Source organism: Mixophyes fleayi, chromosome 3 (assembly GCF_038048845.1).
Source record: "Mixophyes fleayi isolate aMixFle1 chromosome 3, aMixFle1.hap1, whole genome shotgun sequence".
In the NCBI taxonomy this organism is placed as follows: Eukaryota; Metazoa; Chordata; class Amphibia; order Anura; family Limnodynastidae; genus Mixophyes; species Mixophyes fleayi.
This window is the reverse complement of record NC_134404.1, coordinates 280,167,385-280,182,691: the sequence shown is the minus strand read 5'-3', so window position 1 is coordinate 280,182,691 and position 15,307 is coordinate 280,167,385. Positions and strand designations below refer to the sequence as shown.

Here is a 15,307-nt window from a genome sequence, read left to right as displayed (position 1 = left end):
TGCCCATAGTCAATGTGCCAAACTCGAGCGCACGCAGCCATGTCCAAATCAAGCTTTGGACATCTGTTACTTGTTTTACTGCCGTATCTCTTGCTTCAACTATAGGGCAAGTCCTGAGTACTAGTGATGACAGTCTCATATGTAGGCTAAGCATGTGTTTGCGATAAGGAGCAATTATAAAATTATATTTTATGTTCAGTAGACCTTTAGAACATCCTAATGTATTTCATGGGGAAAAAAATATAAACTTTCTTTTGTTTTTAACTGTTTTATCAATAATGCTTATATTATTAACAGGTAATAATTCAATAGTTATTTTTTTCTGTGCATTGCTTTAGGTATGCATATTCTACACAGCATTGGACATATCCTGCAGTGTCTTGTGTAGTAAAACAGAGCAGAACTACACCGTAATTCATCAGTACACATATCTTCAGTTCCATTACTTGATGAATTTGGGAGTGCGCAGAGCGTACAATGCGTGCCTTGATTAATCGGGCCGATTATGTTTACTTAATACTTATGCTTACTGTACATATAGCAGACACAGCTATGAATAGTTTCCTTAAAGTTCTACATCCAAAATATCTATTTATTTAATCCGTAAGCCCTAAAATTGTAAGAAAAGGGTAGGTAAAAGAGTACATTTAACAGTAATTAATTTAAAACGCATGCAAATGGAAGCAAAGCATAAAAATAATATAGTGAGGCTTTTGATCCATAGATGTATTCCACACTATAGTATCCTGAGAAGAGGTGAGCATAGGCAGTTGAAAATGAGGAGCTAGATGGACCAGATCTTCACTCCTTTTGCAAACATTTTTTCCTGAAATATTTGAATAAGGTGATCAAGTCATGTTATTGGTAATGTGTAAACTTATGCAAAGCTTTGCATGAATCCAGTGAGCAAAGCCTCCTTGGATATTTCCAGAGGAGGACCAGTTATGCAACTAATGCTGGCTAAATCTATGGTCTGGAATCTAATGTGAAACCAAATCTTTGCCATGCACACCTCCAAAAAAGTGATGGACATCATTGTGGGTAACGCATAGCTCACAGCCACCAGGATTGTTTAACTAAATAACGGCTGACAGAAACAAAAATGGTGTACACAAGCAAGGTCAGGTCAGGGAGCTCAGGTGCAAAATGAAATAAGAAAACAGAGGATCAAGGTCACAAGCAAACAAAGAAACATCTGGGGTAAATGTATTAAGCATCGGATTCTTCAAATCGCCATTTCTTCATTGATTGTGACAGCCATATTTAAAATGGCAATTTTATTAAAGTCAAAATCTGATGGGTTGTATTTTTTTTTTAAAAAAATGCTGTTTTAAATATGACCATCACATTCGCCAAAAATCGCCGATTTAACGAATCCAATGCTTTACCCTCTGGTCTTTAACAATAATTCAGTAGAAGGTTGAGTAGTTCAAACAACATAAGATACAGTACTGGTAAAAGGGCAAAATTAACTTAATAGGAGGCCTGATGATGTTACTGGCATGTACTCTAATTTGCACACCTGTGACCCTGTGCATGTTGATTGGGAGCCTATAGATAGTGGGTGATCAGAAACACGCGCATCTTAGGTACATTGACAGGTAAGTCAATGTACAGGTAAGTCAGTGTTCTTATATTTCTTGCTTATTTTCTCCCACATATTGATTAGCCTTCATGGATAAAATCATATAGCTTTAATTCCTAAAATGTTCCTGTTTAACCCAATAAGTACGTCCACATTTTATGTATCTACCATTTTGTCTTGCCATCCATGTTTTTTAGTTTTTCAAGAACATAGGCTCCTCTGGCTCGTGTACTATCTGTATTCTATATTATGCGTTTTTGAACATACACTTATTTTACATTTATTTACTGAATTCCATGTTTTTCTGTTTTACTTCTTTCTACCCCATGTTTTAGTCATTCTGCTCTCCAATTTTACATTGTATTACAAACCTATTGCTTTCTCCTTTTCGCCTCCATTTCCCACTCACATTCTTCACCTCCACCTCTCCTACAGCTGTATTTTAACCAAACAGCACTTCTATTCCCTAAGTTCTCTCAAGAACAAATTTTGCACTAGATTTGAGCTGGTGGAGATCAAATCTTATCCTATATTTTGATGGAACGCATTTCCAGTTGTGCTTCAGTGGAGAATCATATAGGTGCTGTTTGCTAAACTGAGCAGTATTTTAGGAGAAAAATGGAAACATTCATTTTAATGAAGAGAGTGCTACTTAAGTGGTTTGACTATCATGTATAGTGCCCCTTCTCATTCTTCTGCTTTCCCATAAACCTAAGCACACATCTGGCTTGCAGAGTCCGCTTTAAGTGCACTAGGTGGACTATATAGGTACATCTGTGCAAAATAAAGGTAGTTTGACCTTCCAGCAACCAGTTGTTCTTTAAAAATAAGTTCAACAGTGTTCCTGTTCAGTGATTACATTGTCTGTTAATGTCACTGCAGACCACTCTCCACACAAAAGGACTGAAGATGATTACTGGGGCTAGCTGTATCCCTTACAATGATTATTTCTTGTTTTATTGAAATATAAAACACACATAGAGGCCCTGATTCATTCAGGAATGTAAGTCTCATTACGTGCCGTATTTTGCTCTGCGCATGCACAGAATTGGACTATATGCAAGTGCATGCAATTTACCTTCAAACACAAAGGACACTTCTGACTGCCTATGATTTGAAGGGCGGAAACGGGGAGAGAAGGGGCGTATGCACATAGTCAATGTATGGTAAAGGAGTGCCTAGGTCTGGGAATCTCTCAGGTATGTGATTTTCAGTCGTATCACTTGCTACAGAGCAGGCATAAGTACCGATTGACAGTGATGACAGAACATGGTTTGCAATTAAGAGCAACTGTAAAAATGCATTTTATTTACAGTAGGCATTAAGAACCTGATGACTGTACTTGAACTGGAAGCATTTCTTTAGATCCGCTTGTATTTGAATGCAGGCATACATGCGTGCATTTGCCATCAGATTAAAGAAAAAAACATCACATTGCGTTTTCTTTGCATTCCTTAATGAATCAAACCCCGAGAATCTTAGCTTTACTACGCTTATTATTTCAATTTGTAATTACTATTTAAGTTTTGATATAATGTAGTATACATGCTAGTATAAGTCAGCTCAGAGCCATAACTAGGCATTTTAGAGTCCTGGGCAAGAGAGAATACTGACTCTTTTGAACTAGATGCTGCCGGGGAGACCTAGCCATCCTACAATGGGGGCTTGCCTAGCCATCTACAAGCTTAAGACCATTCTGCAACCCTGTACTGCTGTCTCCAACCTGTTCTTGTAATTTCACTACCTGATGCTGCTGCTGGTGTCTATAGCTCACTTGCTACTTGGCTGGATCTGGGAATGTTGGGTTCCTATTTGAAAAAGAGTTGGTTATTATTGACCTCCTGGGAAGCTGAGCAGCGAAAGAGCAATCTAGGCTTCTTTCACCTTAAACCAGCCAGACATTAAATAGGTAGCTTTTTTAGATTAATGAACAGGCCTCCTTCCACCAAATGAGTCCCACATTTAGTAAATATGCCTATTTTTCCACATACAGTCCCAAGGTTAAATTAGTAAAACCCACATTTAATAACTAGGCCTCCTTTCTCTTAACCAGCCTGAAATTTAATTAATAATGTTCCTCCCAACCAGCCTCGACAATTAATAGCATTCCCATTTAACAAAATTGACTATTTTGCCAGCCAGCCCCAAAATCCTTTTAATAGCCTACACTTTTCTCTTCACTGTTCTCTCCAGCCACCCCCCTTCTCCTCATCCACCTTTTTTCCCTCACTGTTCTCTACAGCCACTTCTACCCCTCTTCTCTCCCTCCCCTTCACCTTCTGTTCTCTCCAGTCACTTCTCACCCTGTTTTCTCTTCAGTCACTTCCACCCCCCCCTGTTCTCTTCAGTCACTTCTCCCCTAACCTGTTTTCACTTCTCGCCCCACATTCTATCCAGTCACTTCTCCCTCTCTGTTCTCTCCCCTCCCCTGTTCTCTGCAGCCACCTCCTCATTTCCTCCCTGTTCTCTGAGGCCACCTCTCACCCTGTTCTCTGCAGACACTTTGCTTTGCCTTCACCACATTTAGTTAGTCCTGGGTAAAAGAGTAGGGGGGAATTCATACACCCCCCTGGCTTGCCTGAGGTTTTTGACACAAGTATGTTTAGGTAACCAGGCTGGCAGACTTTTGTAAGCATCCCGCTGGGTTGCTTACGCAGTGGCTGGGTAGTGAGCAGCATTCACCAGGTACAGCATAGTCACACCGGACTGTTGAGCAGTCGGGTTTTTGTTGTGTAATAAGAGAATATGCAGAGTGTAATAAGATAACACATCCTCTCTGCAAACTTGAAGCAATTTTTTCTCACATCATTTACCAATGATGCTTACACTCTGGGCGATCACACAGCCCTCGCTATGGCCCTGAGCCTGCTACTTGCATTGCAAAATTTCAAACTTTATCCAGCCCTTCTAATGATGCTTGCTACAAAATTAATTTTCAAAAAATGTATTACTTTGCATCAAGGTGCAGATTTCTGCAGTTACAGCAGTAGCCATTATAGCCTGAACAAGATGGGATTCACCACTATACCTACTACTCTTGATTTATACAACACAATGATGTGCTATTTATATTTAACTTTTTTTGTGCCTAGCTGAGATTTTATTTTGCAAAAGATATATGAAGATGAGATATTGAACACCCTTTCCTAATAATACATTTCTTAAATTGTACTGTATTCAACAAACTTCAGAAACACACTTCAAGCTAGATGTATGAAGCTCGCATAGGGTCAACATGTATTAACCTTCTTTCTTGGGAACTATATATCCTCTAATAGTATAATGCAAAGGATATTGCTGTTCTCACCAACAATTTGAAGGTAAGTATCTGTCTTCTGTAATGTTTCAATAAGATTGTCATTTTAACTTTTTGCTAGACTCGAAAGTGTAGGAAGCAGCATTTGTAATGTATCATTTTCTAAATTAGAATACAGTATCTTAACCACATAATGAAGAAATAAAGGGGGCATTTCAACTAAGCAAAACAACTAAGATTAAAAGATATACCGAGTAAAGAGATGGTGAGACACAAAGCTTGCATTACTTTATCGTTTCCAAGAGTTATTACACCTCTCTGCAAGGTGGAATTGTATAATAAAGAAGCAAAGCAAAAACTGGGACCAAACACGTTTTTGTAATATAGAATATATAATAAACATAGAGCTAAACCATTGAGGAATTTTGTCAAAAACGAACACCAAAATTCACTTCAATGTATGCGTTAATTCTCCCAAATGTATCATATAGAACATGCTAGATAAAAGGAAATGAGAAAACATTTGGTAGTATATTTATCAAACAAAGAAGTTGAAATTACACCTAGTTTTTCCAAAAATGTTGAACTTCCTTGATTCTATATATGCTTCAGTTATTTAAGAAAAATCCTATACTATAGAAAGAAACTATTTATATATATATATATATATATATATATATATATATATATATATATATATATATATATAAAAGCACCAACACGGCGCTCCCTGGTGAGTGCTGCCTAGCTCAGTGTATATGAAGGTGGATTGTTCTTTATTTATAGACCTAGACTACACTGGAACTTGATTGTTAAGCCAGGCTTTCATTGATTCCTATGGGAATTTCTTGCAAGCTAAATAAATGTATTGGTTCCTCCCCTAATTACGTTATCATTTTACTTTATAGTGGTTTAACACCAGGTTACCAACAAATGATCACGCCTCTCCCTCCCATACTGTTCTTCTATAATGACATTTTTAATGCAGACAAAGTGGTGAACTGTGAAAAGCATCAGGGCCATAACTATGAAAATGTTGTCTTTTGATAAATAGATTCATTAATGAGAAAAACTATGAATAACATATTGGTGCTTTTTAAACTTGGGCTATCCAGTTTGGTATCTTTCAATGGTAAGAGAAAGTTGATAGGCAGAGGACAGTGGGGATATCTGAGAAACAAGATATATTTTAAAATAATTCAGTAATATAGCTTGCAGTGGTGATATTAACTTGGAGAAGGACTTTATTTACAGGGGTGGAATTTTCAGGAGGTAACTAGTTCACATGGCAGTTTACAAAGGGCCTTTTAGGATTTCCAGTATGATTGAGTTGTATTGAATTTTCCAAATATAGAGCTAATGTCCAGGGTTAGAAGGATAATCTACTATACAGGAAATAAATAGAAATGTCTGGGCTTAACAGCAAAATTGTGATGGGGCCCTCTATGCACCATCATAAATTCATACCCCTAACAATGTCTGTTACATCCCCAGTCATTACCCAGTAGGGCAGATTACCAATTGCATTGGTAAAAATGTGAATATATATGAAGACAGTTTATCCTTAGTATTTTCATTTATCTATCGATAAATTAATTATAAAGTCATATTAAGTATTATTATTTGAACTCTAAGGTACAATGTTTCACTTGGAGAGAGCCTCCTGGACTGCTATAGCTATTGTTAAGCCCTTGGTACTTGATGTGAGGTTCATTTGACACATTGAACCTCATTTAGAGTTAGGGCCAAACTAGTCCTGTACAGTATGTTGCTGTGTCTGAACCTGGCATCATTGTGATGGAAAGTTGTTACATAGGGGCACATTTATCAATGTTCACATAAAGTGAAAAATAGTTTTCAATACTTATCGCATTGATAAGGATTGAACTATTTCTCAAATTTATGTAGAACCCGACAAAGAAACAGCAGTTCCAATAAATTGCTGCATCTGTGATAAAAAAAAAACCCCATACTTACCACTGCCTCTTCGGAATGCACTGTCTCCGGATCTCCTGCTCGTCCTCTTCACTTCTCTTCTTACTGCAACTGCGCATGATCTCAGATACAGTGTGGTGAGTGACAGGGAGGGATCATGTGATCCCTCCACACAGCTTCAGCTGGCGTACATTAACATGACAAGTTTCCAAAAAAACCTAATTTTCGGAACTTGTTAGATTGCGAGAGGGAGCAGTCACCATACTATAGAATGGTAACTGCTCCCAAAAATGAAGCAGAATGCAAAGCAGCAGATATCCACGATATCTGCTTTGATACACTGTTCTTAAATATGTGGGACTCACAGAGGGCCGTGGATTTTACGGCAAGTGCATGATAGTGCACCATCACTATTTGTTAAATATGCCCCATAGACATTGAGGTGGGTCATTATGACCCGAGTATGTTATATGCCTGATTTTGACATTTTAAGGGTGAGTTTAGAAGATTTTTAGTATATTTGGAATAATAAACTATTGTATGAGGTATTTTGATTAAAAATAAAAAACTAGAGAAAATAGTGAAGGCACTTTTATTATTTCTACGTAGTCTACAAAATTTTGTCATTGACTTAAGTATAAGATCTTTGAAAATTAAAACAATACAGAAACAAAATAAGTCTTACAATTAATCAGTTTCACTCAGCTTATCACTACAATCTCTGCAATATTAAATCAGGTGTTTCGGGCATATACATTCGTAACATGCTTGGCATGTATGAGTGGTTTTGTGATCCTTTTTAGTGGGACACACTTGACATCTTTTTTGAAGACTTCTACTTTTGCTAATGGTTCCTCTGAAGATTCTATACTAAAATCTCTACTTCTTTTACGCACTTATCTTGATAACCAAAATGCATCTTTGCAGATGCTCAGTTGTTCATTTAGAAAAGCAAGACCCAAGGTCTTGAGGAATTTACGTTTGATTTGCGACACACTTATTATTATACCAATATATATTCTGATCGCATTGAGGTTTGGTTATAATAACCTTTTTGGAGTTTGTGCCTATCTAGTTCTCTGTGCTGATGATGGCTGATTGAGTGGTAGTGGGAAATGGGAAAGGAGGGGTCTTAACTCCAGCTATTGATTTTTACTTAGTTTTACAACTAAGTAAAAATATATATAACTAAGTTAAAAAAAAATACACATAATTTAAAATGCACCGGGTCATTATGACCCATCCTCAATGCCAGGTTAAAATTAATACAAAGTGTGAGTTAAATTTAAATATGAGCCAAGGCTATTCTGTTAGCTTGTATTGTGTGTATAAGGCCAGAGGCACACTGTAATCCATTTACCAATCAATATTCATCAGGTCCTGAAGATGGTTTCCTTTTGGCACCATTATTATTATTATTTATTTATTTTTATTTATAGGGTGCCACAATGTGTCCGTAGCACCGTAAAGGGATAAACAATATCACAGTACAAGGTGAGACCACACGGTACATTTAACAATAAGCACAGTAACTCCGGAAGCTCAAAGCACAGAGAGGCTGAGAGGGTGGGGGAGAGGGATAATTTGCATACGCAGTGGAGGGGGGCAGCGCAGGAGAAGTCTTGGCTAGGTGCATGAGAGGAGGAAATCAGAGGGGAAGAGAGGTGACGGTTGTTGGCCGATCGCAGTGGGCGGGATGGAGCGTGAATAGAGATGAGATTGGAGATGTAGGGAGCAGTGGAGTTGTATGTATGTGAGTGTGAGGAGCTTGAACAGAATTCTGTAGGTGAAAGGGAGCCAGTGAAGGGCTTGGTAAAGGGGGGAGACAGAGGAGGAGCGGCGAGAAAGGAAGATGAGCCTAGCAGCTGTGTTGAGTACAGTTCGCAGGGGAACGAGTTGAGAGTGGGGGAGGCCAGTAAGAAGAAGGTTGCAGTAGTCCAATCGGGAGATAATCAGAGAGTGGATGAGAGATTTGTGGGCATTTTGGAAGAGGAAGGGTCGTGTGATTTTGCGTAGACTGAAGTGGCAGGATTTGGCAAGAAGAAGAATGTGAGGGGCAAAGGAGAGAGAGCGGTCAAGGATGACATTGAGGCAGCGAAGTTGGGGAACAGGGGATATAGAGGAGTTGTCGACAGTGATAGAGAGGTCGGAGGGGGAGGAGGTTTGAGAGGGAGGAAAGACAATGAGTTCGGTTTTAGCAAGCTTGAGTTTAAGAAATCTAGAGGACATCCAAGAGGAGATGGCAGAGAGGCAGGCGGACAACCTAGAGAGGAAGGAGGGAAAGAGATCAGGAGATAATAGTGTTTAGTGTCGTTGGCATAAAGATGGTACTTGAGGCTGAAGGAGCTGATGAGTTTACTCAGGGAAGAGGTGTATAGTGAAAGGAGTAAGGGCCAAGAACCAAACCCTGTGGGACCCCATCTGGAAAGGTGGAGGGGGGGAGAGAGACCCAGAGGTGGTTACAAAGAAGGAACTGTCGGTAAGGTAAGAGGTGAACCAGGACAGGACTGTGTCAGATAGGCCAGTGGAGTGGATGCTGTGAAGCGGGAGGGAGTAGTCAATGGTGTCGAAGGCTGCTGAGAGGTCCAGGAATTTCAGAAGGGAGAAGTGGCCCCTGGCTTTAGCTGAGAGGAGGTCATTAGTGACTTTAGCCAGGGCAGTTTCAGTGTAGTAGAGGGGGCAGACACCAGAGTGGAGAGGATCAAAGAGAGAGTGCTAAGAATGGTGCGGCAGTTGCAGACGAGTCTCTCGAGTATTTTGAAGGTGAATGGGAGAAGAGAAATGGGGTTATAGAGAGAGAAGTGGGGTCAAGATTAGGTTTATTTAGAATGGGTGAGATGACAGCATGTTTAAAAGAAGAGGGGGAGATGCCAGTGGAGATGGACAGGTTAAAGAGGTGAGTGAGGTGGGTACAGGTGGTGGGGGAAGGGAGCGAAGGAAGTGAGATTTATTAAACATTGTTTAATAAATAATCTTGCAACTGGACTAAGATATTCTATTAAAGTGATCACACACTAGATCTTCCTTTCAAGATTGGGATTGCAGTCTCCCACACTAACCCCCTTTTTTTTTGTCAGATTACGACCCCATCTAGTTCTCGGTTATAGGCCCTCCAAACAGAAGTTTAGCTGTAGAGATGACCGGATATTGTTCAATGTGGAGTGTTACTCCCCAGACTCTGTCAGCAAATATGACCTTCTATGCCTTAATGGGTGAGAATCCTTATTCTCTTTTCCATTACTATTATGATTATTATTATTATTGTTACTATTATTATTATTATCCTTTATAGGGTGCGATCATGTGGTCCACAGCGCTGTACAGAGGGAAAACAACAAAACACTACATGATATAACAGTACAATGCTGTAAACAAATAACTACATCTCTCAATCCAGCTTATGGGGTGCATGGGGTATATTCAGCGCAAGCTGAAACCTGTGCCCATTAGCATGGGTTCAACTGACAGGTTTAGAGCCACCGAAAGAGGCGCAAATATAATGGAGGAATGGAGTCAATGGGCAGAGAGCCCATGGAGGAGGTGCACAGTTTAGTTGGTGAGCAAAAGTTATAGGTGATAAGAACAGAAGGGAAGAGGGCACTGCTCACTGGAACTTAAAATAAAAAGGGAAAGGGGCAGACATTTGGATGTGCCAATGTAAAGGGATCTGAGGGAAAGAAGTAAGAGTGGGAGAGTTTGAGGATGAAATAGGGTGAGGCATACTAGCTCTGGTTAATTTGTTTAATACAACCCTGTTTAATTTGTTTAATAATCTTCTGATGGCAATAGACAGAGGTAACTATTCAATCTTTATCCTCCTTTATCTCTTTGTAGCATTTGATATTGTGGAACATCCCATTCTATTAGAGTGCTGGAAGAATTTCTGTGGATACTAAGCTATACTTTATGATTTTTATGGATTATAAGTACTATGGGTTGGCAGATGGGTTGCAACTATTGTTTTAACTTTTTTAAGAACCCAATAAGTCCTTAATTACTGTTTAGCTGAGCTCCAGGAGTGGATGAGAGCAAGTAGGTGAGGTTATTAACTGATAAAATAGATTTTCTTATAATTATCTCTCACCATCTAATGACTAGAATGCAGCTGGGTCATCCATCTGGGCTTAAGTTTGAGAGTTCTGAGTTGCTAAACTCCAGTGGTTTGTGAAATGTTCATCATCATCATCAACATTTATTTATATAGCGCCAGCAAATTCCGTAGCACTTTACAATTGGGAACAAACATTAATAAGACAATACTGGGTAATACATACAGACAGAGAGGTAAGAGAAATGTTGGTGTGGTCTTTGAGAATGTACAAATAGGTTGAATAATCTTACAGATGCTTCCCAAAATCAAATGTAGTTCACTATCAGGTACATTATGATTAAATGAAACTAAACAATGTAAAGTCCTGAAAAGATTTTATGGTAATTAAAGGGACTTTAACCCTACATTTTTTTAGTTTCCCACTGTACTTATCTACCAAAAAAATAACAGACAAGTGCTGTGCATAGTCCTTATAGTAAATTGCCTATCTTTAATTGTTCAAATGAAATGAACAGACCAGCACCAGCAAGCCAGAGTACAAAATAATTTTAATGGAGAAATAGAAAAATACAAAAAGTCCAGCAAAAAAATAAAAAATAAAAATATAGATTACAAAACCTTTCTCCTGCCCAACAATCATTGCAGCTCCTTCACTGTCATCAGGGGTAACTGAGGAAAGTTGCTCCTGATGACATATTTCCTGAGTGCTGTCAGTGATTGTTTGTGTGTGTATGTATGTATGTATGCATGTATGTATATGTGTGTGTGTGTGTGTGTATATATATATATATATATATATATATATATATATATATATATATAATATTTATATATTGATACTTTACTGTGGAGGAGCAATTAAATGAAAAACCATAACGTGGCACATAAAATTAAATGACTGTTCATATATTAAATTAAGACAATAAATCACACACAATCAATTTTTTTATAGTTTCAGACCCTGCATGAGTTTAAAAGTTACTGTTTAATCACAAGCTCTTAGAGGATTGTAAAATGAAACCTTGCAGCAGAAGGTGGAGAACTGCTGGATATCTGAATAGACAGTTACTGATAGATAGGATATAAATCATAATTTTACTATTTTTGAAGGTGATAAACCAATAAAATTTGGATTATTAGGCTCTCAACGTATCTCACAATAAAAAAGGGAAGCCATTTGGATATTGCATTAAAAAAATCAGGGTTCATTTAAAGTTTTATTTTAAACTCAAATGGCATCATGTCAAGTGACATCAATAGAAAATAATTTAAAGCTACACCATTTGTCATTTTACTTCAAAGAGCCATAGTACAGTAAGTGTTGATTGTTACAACTATTGTCATTTATATGTTTTATTTGCTTACCTTTATTAGCCCATCTGTTTGATGCCAACCAATGAAGAGTGAGAGGGAATATTGGTTTGAACTACCATTAATTTCTGGATGTTTGTCACTTTTTAATTTCTATCCCTACAGCACATATTTTTTACAGAGAATAATGAGTTAATACATTTTAGGTACAAATTGTCAACTTATCTCTCCAAAACAAAATCTGTAGAATTTCCACAGATTTTTTTTTGTAAGGAATCAGCAATATATTATTAATTTTGGGGTTTTGGCATAATTTGGTGTTTTGAATAAATTCACTAAACACAAGTCTACTCATAGAGATTATCATTAAACATTTTAGAGACAGAAAGTGGAGCTTGGAAAACATGACAGAATAAGTAAAGTCATTCAGAAACTACACAGTGATAGGCTTATGTAAAGATGGCTTTTTACACCTGCATTTCATGCTAAGTGACCTTTGCAGATCCAGATATCCAGAGAGCTCACTACAAGACTGACTGGCACAGATAAAATCTAAAGAGGAAAGTGGCTGACATGCCTCCGGTAACAGCAAAGAATTTCCAAGAATGTGTTCTGGCCCAGAGAGCCATGGTGAAGGAGCAGAGCAAAGAAACGGCCACATACTGCACAGCTTGTAGCAAGAGATTTTCCACATTCAACTCCTATGAAAACCACTTGAAGTCCAAAAGCACTTGGACTTGGAGAAGAAGGCAGCACAAGCAATCACAAAGAAGTTTGAGATGCTGAATGAAAATAATCTAGAGAAAGGTTTGAGTGTGAAGAATGTAGACAAGGATGCCATGAATACTGCTATCCTATGAAACCACAGCCACCTTCATCTCCCAAAAAGAAATTCAACACTGGTCAGGAAAGTCATGTGGCTTCTTTTCCAGACAAACAAGAAGCACAGGCAAAAACTAGACCTGAGAATCCACCCAGATGGCAATGGTATGAACAACAGGCCAATAAACTGGCATCTCAAGAAGATGCACATGATTCTGTGGAGGAAGACGAAGACTGGGAAGACTTGTATTTGGAGGAGAGTGATGGAGACAGTGATGAGGAGATGGGGATTGCTGATTAAGCTGACAAAGGCAGGTCTGCTGCTGCTGAGAGCAGCCCTGTCACTGGGGCCATTCCTATTACAGACTGCTTGTTCTTTCCTCATCACTCTCATTCTTTGATCAAGAGCATTGCTCATATGACCAAAATCCATAGCTTCTTCATTCCTGACATAGAGTTTTTCCAGGATATTCAGGGACTCATTCTTTACTTAGGTGAGAAGGTCGGTGTTGGGAAGATATGCCTGTAGTGCAATAAAAGAGGAAATTCCTTTTAAACTACAGAATCTGTGCAAGCTCACATGAATGACGAACGTAACGGCAAGCTCTTCACTGATGGAAATGCTGCTCTGCAGTTTGCAGACTTCTATGACTTTAGGTCCAGTTATCCAAATCACAAAGGGGAGATTGTAGAAATGACTGACAATGACGATTTATTTGTCAATATAGATTGTCAGTAAAAGATTGTAGAACTTTAGATATCTGAGGAAGCAGTATTTTGTAAAATTCACCAGATAAACCATCTAGGCCTCATGATTTATCTGCTTTCAAATTGTTGCAATTATTTCTTCCTCTGAAACTGGAGCAACCAGACTAGATATTCGTGAAACTGATAGTTGGGGCAAATTCACCTGAGACCAGAACTTATTTTTGCTATTTAGATTAGGGGGCTCTTTTATGTAAAGTGTTTCATAGAAATGTGAAACACTTTTCATAAATCGCTCTCTTTTCGCATTAATACTGAAAGTTTTGCCAAAAGCTGGTAGAGATGCTGAACTACCGAGTTCTTACAGACCAATTTCTCTACTGAATACTGACTACAAGATCCTAACAAAAATACTTGCTGAATGATGGAAAGGTCTTTTACCCAATATTATACATTCAGACCAAACTGGGTTTATATGGGGGAGGAACTCAGTCTCCAATATTAGAAAAGTTATTACAGTACTTCAGTCACAATCTGAGAGAGATAGAGGTGATCCTAGAGTTTTGTTTTCGTTAGACGCTGAGGAGGCTTTTGATATGGTAAATTGGGGCCATCTCTATGAAACATTATCTAGATTTGTATTTCCTGCACAATTTATTGAGATAATAAAATTAATTTATAGAAATCCCATCCTCAATTTGCGAGTAATGGGCGCCTTTCAGTACCTTTCTCCATCGACGAAGGGACACGACAGGGCCGCCCGCTCTCCCCGTTCCTATTTGCAATTGTATTAGAGCTATGGCTGTAGTGCTTAGACAAATCCAATTATTCTCTGGAATCATGGTAATGAAAGCAAAGGTAAAACTCTCGCTATTTGCAGATGATATGCTTGTTTTTTATATCAAAACCCGAAGGCTCCATCCTGGTGATTCTTGAGGTTATAAACCAATTTAGTTTGTTTACAGGCTACAAGATTAATTTCCAAAAATCGGAAATTTACACCTAGGTAACCCCCAAATGAGAAAACCGTGCTCACAGTGTATGGGTCCCTTCAAAGTGGTAAAACCTACGCTCAAATATTAAGGAATTCACGTCACTCCATCCCCACAACTGTACCAACACAATTTTACCCCTCTCATCAAGAAGATTCAAGCGTAACTAAATAATTGGAAACATTTGCGTGTGTCCCTGATGGGGAGAGTAGCAATGATTGAAAGTGTAATTTTCCCTAAACTCCCTTACCCTATGCAAATGCTTCCTATAGCACTTACTAAAATAGATGTCAAAATGTACTGTTTTTTTAGTCAATTTGTGTGGCAGCAGAAAAAAAACAGAATTGCAAAATATAGACTTATATTACCTAAACGAAACGGGGGTTCGGGCTTCCCTGATATTCAGGTTTTCAATAGGACGGCAATGTTTAGATATATTTCAGATTGACTTCTACACCTTGAACACTTCATTAACAGAATCCTAGAAGAAGAAGAATATTTCTTTCCATATGCACCAGCTGTGTTTCTTCATCTCCCCAGAACATTCGTTCCCACCGACTTGGCACATAAAATCCATTTTAAGGATACATATGCCGCATGGTGAGCAATAAATAAATAATAAATTGAGCAACAACCCATAATTTACTAAA

At 38.3% G+C, this 15,307-nt stretch overlaps 1 protein-coding gene and 1 pseudogene across 1 annotated transcript in view; both read left to right on the top strand.

Moving 5' to 3' along the window:
* LOC142144598 (proton-coupled folate transporter-like) overlaps positions 1-15,307 on the top strand; it is a 292,308-nt gene that overhangs the window by 137,473 nt on the left and 139,528 nt on the right. The window lies entirely within an intron of this gene.
* Positions 12,598-13,339, top strand: LOC142144599 (cytoplasmic 60S subunit biogenesis factor ZNF622 pseudogene; annotated as a pseudogene).